The following is an 11,753-nucleotide window of genomic DNA, read 5'->3' as shown; positions in this document are numbered from 1 at the left end:
CCGACACCAGTGTCCCAGCTAAGCCGTCCTATATATTGGGAGACGAGCCGGTAGATGATCCGCTAGGTGGACAGCCCACCTGCTATCTACCCCTCCCACTTTTCTTCCCGTTTCTATGCTTTACTTCACTCTCTCCTCTCCTTTCCCAGTGCAAAGTCATTTGCCACTTTACTTCATTATCATCATCATCAGATGATCACTAATGCTGACTGGGTGGCGGTGAGGGGTCCCCTTACATTTGACCTCGCTAATGTAAGGTCAGGTCCGGACTTTTTCTGAGATTTAAGGCGCTGTAAACGCTTCTGCGCTTCACCTTGCACAGGATGTAAGGGGGTGCCAATAAACTAGCCCCCTCTTGGGCAATCTGTGAAAAAAAAAAATCTGTGGTCTGACAAATAAACCATCATTACAATTATTATTGTTGTTGTTGTTGTAATTATTATTATTATTATTATTATTATTATTATTATTATTATTATTATTATTATTATTATTACACATTGTTACAGAGCCAAGTGAGGTTAAGACAGTGACCAACTCTCAGCCCACCAAATTGGGTTGCTAAGAGGAATGCCGGGAGGAGCTGTCATGAGGCAAACCTAACAAGGCACAAGGCACATACACTCATAGGACCTAAGGGTGTTTATACTATGTCAAGGTAAGTAGTATAACCTTGTCTTGCCCCTTGACACATGAGGTAGCAACAGCAGAGAGATGTTAGGTGAGGTTAAGTTTGGTTTAGTTATATTAGGTTGGGTTAGGTTAGGTTTCCTAACATAAATAAGTAATATATAAATACAAATGAATTCTATACTCTATCCACTGTACACACGTTATATCAACATGGCCTGGCACTGCACTAGACAGCTTTACTTCCCCAACTGCATAATTAGTTACCGTAAAATAGAAACCTCATAAACCTCTAAAACAAACTTGATAGGAGAAAGAGAAGAGGAAGACATGAGAGAGAGAGAGAGAGAGAGAGAGAGAGAGAGAGAGAGAGGATATACTAGGTTAGGTCAGGTCAAGCTACGTTAGGTTAGCATCTGGGTGGTTAATCTTAGAACATAAGAAAATAAGGAGTCTGCACTAGGCCTGTTGGCCTGTGCATGGCAGCTCCTGTCGAGAGTTACTACCACTCTCTATCATCCATGAATCTATCCAGCCTCCTTTTGAAACTTTCCAGCGTTCCAGCACTTACTACAAAGTTGCTAAGCTTGTTCCACTCGTCCACCACCCTATTTGTGAACCAGTTCCTTCCTATCTCCTTCCTAAACCTAAACTTATCCAACTTAAATCCGTTGCTCCGAGTCCTATCCTGCTCGGATATTATAAGAACTTTATCTATATCCCCTTTATTGATTCCTTTCACCCACTTAAATACTTCTATCATATCTCCTCGCACTCTTCGGCTTTCTAGGGAATGCAAGTTTAGTTTCTTTAACCTATCTTGATATGGAAGGTTTCTAAGTCCCGGAATCATTTTCGTCATTCTTCGCTGCACCGACTCCAGTGAATTGATATCCATTCTATAATAAGGGTACCAGAACTGAACCGCATTATCGAGGTGCGGCAAAGCAAGGTAAAGCAAACTGTGGTGGAGATTCTTCTGTAACAAAAAACACTTCATCAGTCACGCACCTTCCCTGAAACACACCGAACCTCACACCACAAATTCTTGGAATCTGAAACACGATCCACTTCCTTGACTCTGTAGCCAATACTTCATGCAGTTGTGGACGAAATTACCTGGGCCACGATTCGATCGCGGAGTAATTAGTGGTCGTAATGAGACTTGGAAGATTTCAATGACATTTTTCAATGCTAATTACTCATCATCTATGGGTTTATAAGGTGTTGTTTCTTTAGGTGTTTTTGTGTTATTCTGGAAATACTGAACGTATGTTTTTTTATGTACCAATGGGGCCCCTGGTAATCCCATGGGGCCACTGGCCTTATTAGGGTCCCTGGGGGCCCCATGATACTCCTGCAGGACCCTGGTAAGCCTTTGGGGCCCCCTGGTAGTCTCATGCAGCCCCTGGGCCTGCTAAGCCTCTGGGGCCCACTAGTATGTACATGGGACCCTTGAGGGACACCAAATAGTCCCATGAGACCTCTGGTAGTCCCATGGGGCCCCTGGGCGACCTCTGGTAGCCCCATGGAGCCCCTGTGGGATCGTTGGTGGTAACATTCTGATATGTTGTTATTACCACCATGCTATGTGCACTGTTCCAGATGATACTAAATGTTACATCATACTTCCCTGAGATAAGTGTATAGTATATATCAGGTGCTTTCAAGAGAGCTCAGCCATGTTAACATTATGATTTTTATCGACTCTGTATCTGTGTTCTTCTGGCTAAATAAACTGTTTCAATATCAATATCCCATTGGGCCCTTGGACCTGGAGCCACTGGGAGATGTTTGGTAGTTCCATGGGCCCCATCGAGAACCTCTGGTACTCCCATGGGGCCCCTGGCCCTGGTGGGCCCTCTGGATGTCCCATGGGGCCCATGGGGGATAACAGAGAATTAGTTTACTTTACACTAAATTGTTTTTGTTGAAAAGAATTTTGATATAAAGTTTGTAAAGAAAGTTATATGATTTAGATAAATTTGACCGACTTTGAGTATATCCATTTTATTTGCTTTAAAATAATTATTACTTTGGATTTTGTATATAGATAAAAAGTATAAACAAATAGTTTATACAAATAAATATTTTAGAGCAGTGTTTGTGGTAATCATAACAACATCAACGTCCAGCTGTTCACCACAACAACACATCAGCTGAGAGCACTGGTGACATTTCACGTTATTTTTTATCAATTTTCGAGACCATTTGGAGTATAATTGTGTGTAAGTGTTATGTGACCATGAAGGAGGTGGGACCCCTGTGTGATGCTGGTGAGAAGGAATTTCATAGTTGGTGAATAATGTGGCTATTATTTTGACTACCTTTTGACTTAATTTGTTTATTAATCTAAAAGTCATTATTTAGGCGTGATCATCTCACTTAATCTCAAATATAGTCTTGCCTTGTTGGTTTATGTTAGGATAGAGGTTTACACACCGGAGGGGGCCGGTTAGGTTATAATAATATTTATATATACAGTATTTGTAAACTATTTTATATCTATGAAGACATTATCTCACAGTGTGGAGCCGCCTTGCCAGCCCGGCCCGGGTGGTTATGAGGCTACAGTGTACTGTGTCTGTCATTAATCTCGTTCATACATCTGGTTGGACGCGTGTAGAGATGCGTGGACAGTGTTTATAAGGCATCTTTACTTGGTAGTCAAAGCGGTAACTTAAAAAAAATAATATTGCAATGTTGGTCGTGGGTGAAGGTGTTCGGACAGGTATGACTTCGTTGTCAAACAATAACAATAATATTGCAGGTATAAAACTATACTATTAAATAAAAAAATGTATTTTCTCACGATTATATTTTTGTCTTTATAGATATAAAATACTGTACATGTAAATGATCCAGGTTGTGGATGAAGAATATGTTTGAGTTGCTGCGAGGGTTGGAACAGGGAACCAAAATGGCGGACGTGTGAGGTGGCTGCTACGACTTGACAGTCCAGGAAATAACCTCCTGAGCCGTCGGTAAGACATTTATTAATATTATTATTGTCATATAAATAACGTTAATAATACCGAGTAGTTGTTGGTATATTATTAACCTGAGCTAAAGTGTAATTAATGGTTAATTTAGTCTATTGTGTTGGGTCGCCAGGCACAGGTATCTTTTATATCAAAACTTAATGATAAGCTGCAGCCATATTTCACATTATAAGGTAGAGATTCATTTATTTCAGTTGTCCATCACATTATAAGGTAGAGTTTCATTTATTTCAGTTGTCCATCACATTATAAGGTAGAGTTTCATTTATTTCAGTTGTCCATCACATTATAAGGTAGAGTTTCATTTATTTCAGTTGTCCATCACATTATAAGGTAGAGTTTCATTTATTTCAGTTGTCCATCACATTATAAGGTAGAGATTCATTTATTTCAGTTGTCCATCACATTATAAGGTAGAGTTTCATTTATTTCAGTTGTCCATCACATTATAAGGTAGAGATTCATTTATTTCAGTTGTCCATCACATTATAAGGTAGAGTTTAATTGGTAAATTATTGCTTTCAGACAACAGGGGATCTTAGGAGTTTATCTTTGCGGTCAATAGTTAGACAAGCCTAAGACGTCATAATTTTATAAGACGTTTGTGAGGGAAACGTCGTAGAAGAGAAGCGTCTTAGGTTTGTCTAAATTATTGATTGGAAAAATAAAATTCCTAAGAATCCCCTGTTTTTCAATGCCGCCCTTACCGTGTTGTGTTCAGTACCATATCACAAGTTATCTATTGCTTGTGTAGGAAAAGTTGGCAAGACAGTGAAGAAGAAATACTGTACACTGTGTTTCACTGCAACAACCAATCGTACTCTCATGTGCCACTTCAAGATAGTTGCTTTCATGGTAGCAGATGTCAAGTTAATTCTTTCTCTGCCCCAGCTAGGAAGTTAGGTAAGGTTGGTTAGGTTAGGTTCTATACATTGTTGTATCATACTTATCATCCAAAGAACATCTGTGGAAACAATGAACTAACTCAAACAACTCCTTCTGGTGTTAGTTGTCTGCCAACATCTATGGTACACTAGCAACAACAGTGATTTCTTCCAAAGTGGACACTGACTGGGCAGGGTTTGAAGATGAGGGAAAATGTGGGGTTAAAACACCAACAAACCTTACTTAACCGAGCAGTCATAATACAGTCCGGGGAAATTAGGAAAAAAGCTGAACTAATTCATAATGAAATGATACTTGGTAGAAATAGTGAGAATACGTTTATAAACAACATGCCAAACATCCCGAGGTGAGCATTTGTTGCCATCCTGAAGAAAATGGCGGCCAGTTGCAGTTTTTAATGTTTTACTCATTGACCGTTCATTTTGAGAGATGACACTTTATAACAAAATAAAAGAGCATAAAATTCTGCACCTTTTGGTATATTCAGCTATTGTTTCCAATTAAGACTCCAAGAAAATACAAATGTTCACTACTGGCCACACCCCTCGCTATATTTACTTCGTCTGGTACTGTTTTTCACTCCACCCATGAGGTACAGTATGTGGCACATTTTATTAGTGAAGTATCCCCTGTTGGTTTATCCCAGGATTAGTGTTTTATGGCAGTTTCATTCTCTTTGCAACTTGTTCAGTACTGGTATAGCTACACATGACATTTGTGAGACAAATTCAGTGCCGTTGTGATAATTAAGGTCAGTATCAAATGTGCCTTCATTCTCAGGAGTATCACAGAATGTTCCACAACCAAACTGTGACGGGTCTCATCATTGTCACTGTCAGTATCAAGAATAGAGATCATCATCTATGTCATGTTCATCAAGATCATCGTCTTGGAAAGTCATGTTGTAGGACATACTGTTGGTACATGCTGTTCCTTGACAGTAACTGCATATATCTGAGACATCTTATGCCATCAGTTGTTCTATATCCCTACTCTCTTTCCCTTGTATGATGACATCTTTCAGAAATGTTTGAAGGGACAGAGGGATCACTTTTCTTACATCATTCAGAAGGTCTGCTGGGGGTGGCACTTATCGTTGTTTATCTTCCTTCATAATGGCTGCTGCTCTCAGACGTCCTTCATTTTCATTTCTTTCCTTTGAAGCGTAACAGGAATCAGATAAACCTGTGTCACTAAAACAGACTGCAGTAAGTTCATATGTAACATCAGAAATAATTCTATTGTCACCATAGTTCTCTATTAATTTCTTCTTTAATGTCACTTCTGCCGGCATATATTCGTCCATTAACTGCATTAATTCCCGTAATGAAAATTGGCAGCCATTGCTGTCCCCAATGAAAGAACACACTCAGGCAAATGCTGATGCAAGGTCTTTCATCGGTGGTCGACCTCTTCTCATTTGCTGGCACGCTTTACATAAAGGATGACACATAGTTTTCATGATACACAGCTTCTTCAGCTACGAAGCAAGATACACCACATATTCCACTGCTTACTTCTTTGCCCCAAGAATCACCCCGTTCATTCGCTTTCTTTAGAACCTTTTCTTTGAAGCCTAAAGTCCAAACACTCCAAATTTTCTGTTGCCTATGTACAGGTTTCTTCTTTTCTGAGTTTCTGTTACATACTTCTGAACAAAAAAGACACCATCTCCTGAAATCAAATGCAGTAATTGCAGATCTCAATTTTCCTTTAAGTGGAGAAGCTGTCAAACTCTGTAGTGCCTTCCTATCGCTTCTGTACTACTGCATTAATTGTATCTTCCCTTGTGTATTCCTTCCTACAGTTTTCATGTACTCTTACTGTTTGCCTGTCTTTCCAGAGTCCATTTCCCATCTTCTAACATTTCACTGGTTCTAGTTATTGTAGGAAGACCTCTCTTGACAGAGACTACGCAGCCTATGGAGAGGCTTTCATCACATAAGGACAGTTCTACCATTTTCAGTACTGTATATTTCAAGTTGTCTATATGTTTCACTTTGTATATGTAATATTTCATTTTGTAATTGCCTTTATATATCATTTAAGTGAGGTTGTTCATTTCACATTAGTACCTGAAAAATAGAAAAGCCAAACAGACATTATATTCTTGTTTTTTTCCAACTGTAACATTAAACAGTGTCAATTAGAGGTGGGTCGTAGCTATTGTGGAAACAAAATGTTTATTTTCTCGGGAACTCTTAATCGTACATAAAAGCTGAATATACCAAAATGTGCAGAATTTTACGCTGTTATTTTGTTATTAAGTGTTATCTCCCTAAGATCAACAGTTAATGGGTAAAACTTGAAAACCACAAACGTTTCCATTTTTTCAAGATGGCGGCAAAAGCTCACCTCGGATCAGCCAGGATGTTTAGTACGTTGCTTAGGAACATATTCTGACTACTTCTACCAAGTATCATTTCATTATGAATTATTACAACATTTGGCATAAAAATTGTCTAATTTCCCTGGACTAATACTACTATAACAAGCTGGTGCTGCTATAGTGTGCAGTCTACAACGATATATCTAGTCTAACCTAATCTAACATAACCTAACTTAACCTAAACATCTTGTAGACCGCACTCTATAGTAGCTCCAAAAGGCTTACCTTACTTTACCGATGTCAAAGGAAAATGTGATTTATTTTTTTTTATTTTTGATGTTTTTGTCAGTGACTCGATTCTTATTTTCAGCATTTAGGTCACAAGGAAGCTTGAATACATCTATATAAAATGCTTGCACTGGAGATGTACAGTCACCCAAAAAAGTCCTGTCGCGAACCATGAACCCCAAGATTCAGACTCTTGCATCCGAAGCACTTATGGACAGAATAATGTATCAGTGTCTACTGCTTCGGGTTCACGAGTCTGAATCGTGGTTCGCGACAGGACTTTTTTGGGTGACTGTACCGATACCAAGATTTTTGCACCAACATTCAAGAATTTTTGGCTCAATATTTATGGTAAAAATTTAATTTTGCTGTGTACAAAGCACAAAGACACTTGGTTTATGTGTCATATGAACAGTTTTTCATTGTGTCAAATAACTGGTGGTTATTCTGCCAGATATTGGTCAAATAACTGGTGGTTATTCAGCCAGATATTGGTCAAATAACCAGTGGTTATTCAGCCAGATATTGGTCAAATAACCAGTGGTTATTCTGCCAGATATTGGTCAAATAACTGGTGGTTATTCAGCCAGATATTGGTCAAATAACCAGTGGTTATTCAGCCAGATATTGGTCAAATAAGCTCAGTCTACAATATGATAAGTGTTGTGTATTATATAGTTATTGGTTATATTTCCAGGAAGCTACAATGACCAACAACACTGCTGATGTATATGATGCCACTGATGAAACACTGCTGACCTGAGGGACAGACTCATATATGATGCCACTGATGAAGCACTGCTGACATGTTGGAGGTGAGACTTACTTACTGTTAGTTCACATCATGTTGTTCTTATTAGGTGTACAGCTGAGTCTACTGCAGGTTGGGTTTCTCTTATCTGAAATTACCAAATCCGAAATGCTCTGAAATCTGAGTCTTATTTCATTATTTTTATGATAGATAATTCTGTACACTAAATATGGTATACAGTACATGTATATACTCGTGCATAGTTTGAGTTTTTAAGATCAAATTTTTACGTAATAGTTTCGTCAGGTTGAGTCCGTGCATGATGGGAAGGGCGAGGAGCAACTTTTAGCCTTAGACGTGAAAAGTATTTACCATTTACTGCCAGTAAACAATGGAAATGTAAAATATGTACCAATTAGTAATGAACAGCTGTGCAGTGCCTTCAGCAGATGAAGCTCACCAACTTACAATATATATCCATATGCTATAAATGAAATATAAATGAATTTTGTGCATAGACTTGGGCCCCATCCCTGTTGGGTGAGCTACCCCCATTATACAGGTTCTGTATACAGGTGTTTCAAAAAATATCCCAAATCCGAGACCCCTAAAGCCCCAAGCATTTAGGATAAAGGATACCCAACCTGTACTTGTGTTTACATGCAGTTGTGTACAGTACTGTACTACAGTATTTAAAACATCAAATACACTCTACCCATTAGTTTTAATTCACATTTAAATACAGTACATTATTTCAAGAATATGGAGCAGCTTTATTATTTAAGTGTATTACCCTTATCTTGTGTTTGGGCACATGAGGTCATGATGTAGATTTGGTTCAAATTAATCAGAGGCACTGTACTGTACTGTACTGTACTGTACTGTACTGTACTGTACTGTACTGTACTGTACTGTACTGTACTGTTTTAAATACTGATTATGGATCTGGATTTGGAATGCAAAAATATCACAAATTAGCATTAATTATGACCCTTGAATTAATTAAACAAATTTACAGTAGTGTATTTATCTAAAAGTGGACATTTATGTAAATGTGTTTGTGTGCATTTATATTTATTTAAGAAAGTTTGTTTGTATGGTACATGTATTTGTTTAAATGTGTGTGTGTGTGTTTTGTATAAATGTTTGACTGTTTTAGTGTAAAGGTGTTTGTGTTGTCATGTAAAACCATACAAGCAGTTGTGTAACACAAGGTGTGACACAACAAATCTGAAGATTAGTTATTGCTGAAACTTGTCTCAAAATTACTAAATTTGGATGATAAATAAATAATTACTTTATTTGCCTTAATGGCCACCCACTAGAGGTGGTCAGGGTGAGGAAAGGAGGCCAGTGGTCTATGTAGGATCCTTCCATTGTTCTTGATAGTCTTGTCTTGGGCTATTTTTTTTGTATGATAAGTTGCCAAGCGTAGTCATGTCCCATTATTTTGGTGGTGCGTGACATGGCCCAGGTTCATGTTTTCCATCTTTTCAAGAGTTTGAATGTCTATGAGTTGTGCCTTGTTGTGTCTTGTCAGAAGGGTTGTTAACCCCAAGGCCCTCAATTTATTTGGAAAATCAAGATGACATAAATCAAGAATCATCTTAGTCACTGTGTTGAACCTTTCTAAGGATGTTAGGGTTTTCTGGAGGGAGGGTTTCCATGCCTGTACAGTGTACAGTAATCCAGACTGGGACGTATGTGATATTTGTACAATTGAAGGATCATTGTCATATCTTTGTGTTTGAAGGTATGCTTTATAATTCCCAATTCTTGGTTGGCTTTTGTCCTGTTGCCCCCACTTAGAGCACTGCTTTCAGTGATTGATCTTTCACAATACCAAGATCTTTCACTTTATTGAAAGTATCCAGGAAAGTGTTATTAACAGAATAGTGGGGATTTGGGTTGTTGTATCCTACACAGAGTCTTACATTTTGCATTGTTAAAAATCTTTACCAGACTCAAGACCAATTGAGCAGCTTTTGAAGATCTTTTTGCATGGCTGCAAATCGTCATGACTGTCACCTTCCCAAATATTTCTGTCATCTGCAAACTTGACAGTATGGCTCTATATATTTTCATCTATATCATTTATGTACAGTAAAACCTCTCTAAGGCAGACTAATTGAGGAAGGGATAAGAGGTTGTCCTCCTTAAGAGTCAATTTTTCCCAAAAGACGCCATTTTAAACAAAAAACAGTACGACACCAACGTCTCCAATTTTCATGAAGGAAATACTGTACATACATGTTTTCTAATCAAAATTAATTTTAAAAAGTAATGTACACAAAGTACTGTACACTTACTTTTAGTTCACTGATACGGCCATCGGCTTAACCTCACCGCCCTTATGGGTACTAAACACTTTCTTAGAGGCTGTGTTTATTGTTTCATTTTTCAATAATACAGTAATGCAAAAAATATGACCGGTGCTTCAGTCTACGGTGATTATGTATAAAAACTTTAATGATATAAAAAATACAGTACTGTATTTTCGGAAATAAATTTTGTATATTCGTCCTGTAACCATAGTTTTCTTATATATACTGTACCAGGAAATGTGGGGAATAATACCAACAAAACTTACTGTATTGTATTGTCAAAAAAAGTAAATAAAAACCAAATGAATGTTTAAAACACAGCCTCCATTTGCATACACTCCCTGTTTCACCATAGTAACGAAGATGAGCTGGGACGCTGATTCCCTAGCAACGCGTCCCCCAACACACACATACACACTGAGTATTTTCCCCTCACTCAGCTAACTCGTATAGAAAGAACTGTCAATTCCATTTATGTGTTTGCCCTTAGGACAATTATTTCTTTTACTTTTTTCACATTATGTATGTAGGATGGTGTGTGCGTGTAGTAGAGTAAAAATAAATGAGGAAAGTTACTTATATCTACCCAAAAATACAAGTTGAAAAACAACCATGTAACACCTCACAGCTTGGCCCAGTAGCCTGGTGGTTACAGTGATGAGTCTAACCTGGCTACAATGCCATGTTACAGACGACACTAACTAGTCACTCGCTCGCTCCCTGGCTCCCGTTGCCAGGCTTATTATTGAAATACAGTACGTATAGGAGAAATACATACAGTATCTTGTAGTATAATTTGAAAACAGTGATGGGCACAGTGATAAACAAATTATATAAACCATATATTTACCGATGATAACATAATAAGAAACATTATATCATTACTAAAGTGATTGAAATAATATTCCCCAAAACAACAGTTGATAACTCTTAGGCACCTATGTCCATCTTGTTGATGTCTTGTTTATTTTAATTTTTTAAATCTTTTGGGGCAAATAATTTTGTCCAGCTTAAGCGATATCCACCTCAGTTGGGTCCACCTTAACGAGGTTTTACTGTATATCTCAAACAGGATGGATTCAAGGGTAGATCCTTGTGCTACACCACTGAGAACCTTCTTCCATTCTGATTGTACACCATTTATGATCACCCTTTGTGTCCTGTGTTTGAATCAGTTGTTAATCCACTTCAAAATTTTGTTTGTGATGCCATGTGGTTGGATTTTAGAGACTACCTGTGAATGTGGGACTTTGTCAAGTGCCCTAGAAAAATCCACATACACTAGCGGTCAAAAGTTTGCTCTATCCCAAATGAGATAAAGTAGCACACCCACATCAGACGATAGTCAGGGTAAGTCAGTTCAGAGACTCTGTTTCACCATGGGAGCAAAATTATGACCTCAACTGTACAACACGTCCACTGGTAAGCCTTGATCCATGTAGTCTGTTACCATTTCAAGGAAAATGAGTAAATGTGTTAAACAGGATATTCTCTCCATGAAATTGTGTGATGCATTGATCAGT

At 38.0% G+C, this 11,753-nt stretch overlaps 2 long non-coding RNA genes across 6 annotated transcripts; both read left to right on the top strand.

Annotated features, from left to right (window-relative positions):
* The first annotated feature begins 512 nt into the window (after positions 1 to 512).
* LOC121855035 lies at positions 513 to 11,040 on the top strand. Of its 5 annotated transcripts, none has more exons than XR_006086695.1 (3): positions 513 to 658; positions 3,496 to 3,614; positions 7,853 to 11,040. It is a non-coding gene; the product is annotated as an uncharacterized LOC121855035 (long non-coding RNA). The 5 variants fall into 5 exon arrangements; XR_006086693.1 differs by lacking the exon at positions 513 to 658 and adding an exon at positions 2,775 to 2,858; XR_006086697.1 differs by lacking the exon at positions 513 to 658 and adding an exon at positions 2,787 to 2,801 and having other exon boundaries at positions 3,465 to 3,614.
* Positions 3,682 to 4,314, top strand: LOC121855036. The gene is made up of 2 exons (XR_006086698.1): positions 3,682 to 4,045; positions 4,126 to 4,314. It is a non-coding gene; the product is annotated as an uncharacterized LOC121855036 (long non-coding RNA).
* Positions 11,041 to 11,753: the final 713 nt, after the last annotated feature.

Source organism: Homarus americanus, unplaced genomic scaffold (genome assembly GCF_018991925.1).
Source record: "Homarus americanus isolate GMGI-L3 unplaced genomic scaffold, GMGI_Hamer_2.0 scaffold31759, whole genome shotgun sequence".
NCBI classification, from domain to species: domain Eukaryota; kingdom Metazoa; phylum Arthropoda; class Malacostraca; order Decapoda; family Nephropidae; genus Homarus; species Homarus americanus.
The sequence above is the reverse complement of the archived record's forward strand: the minus strand, read 5'-3'. Positions and strand labels throughout refer to the sequence as shown.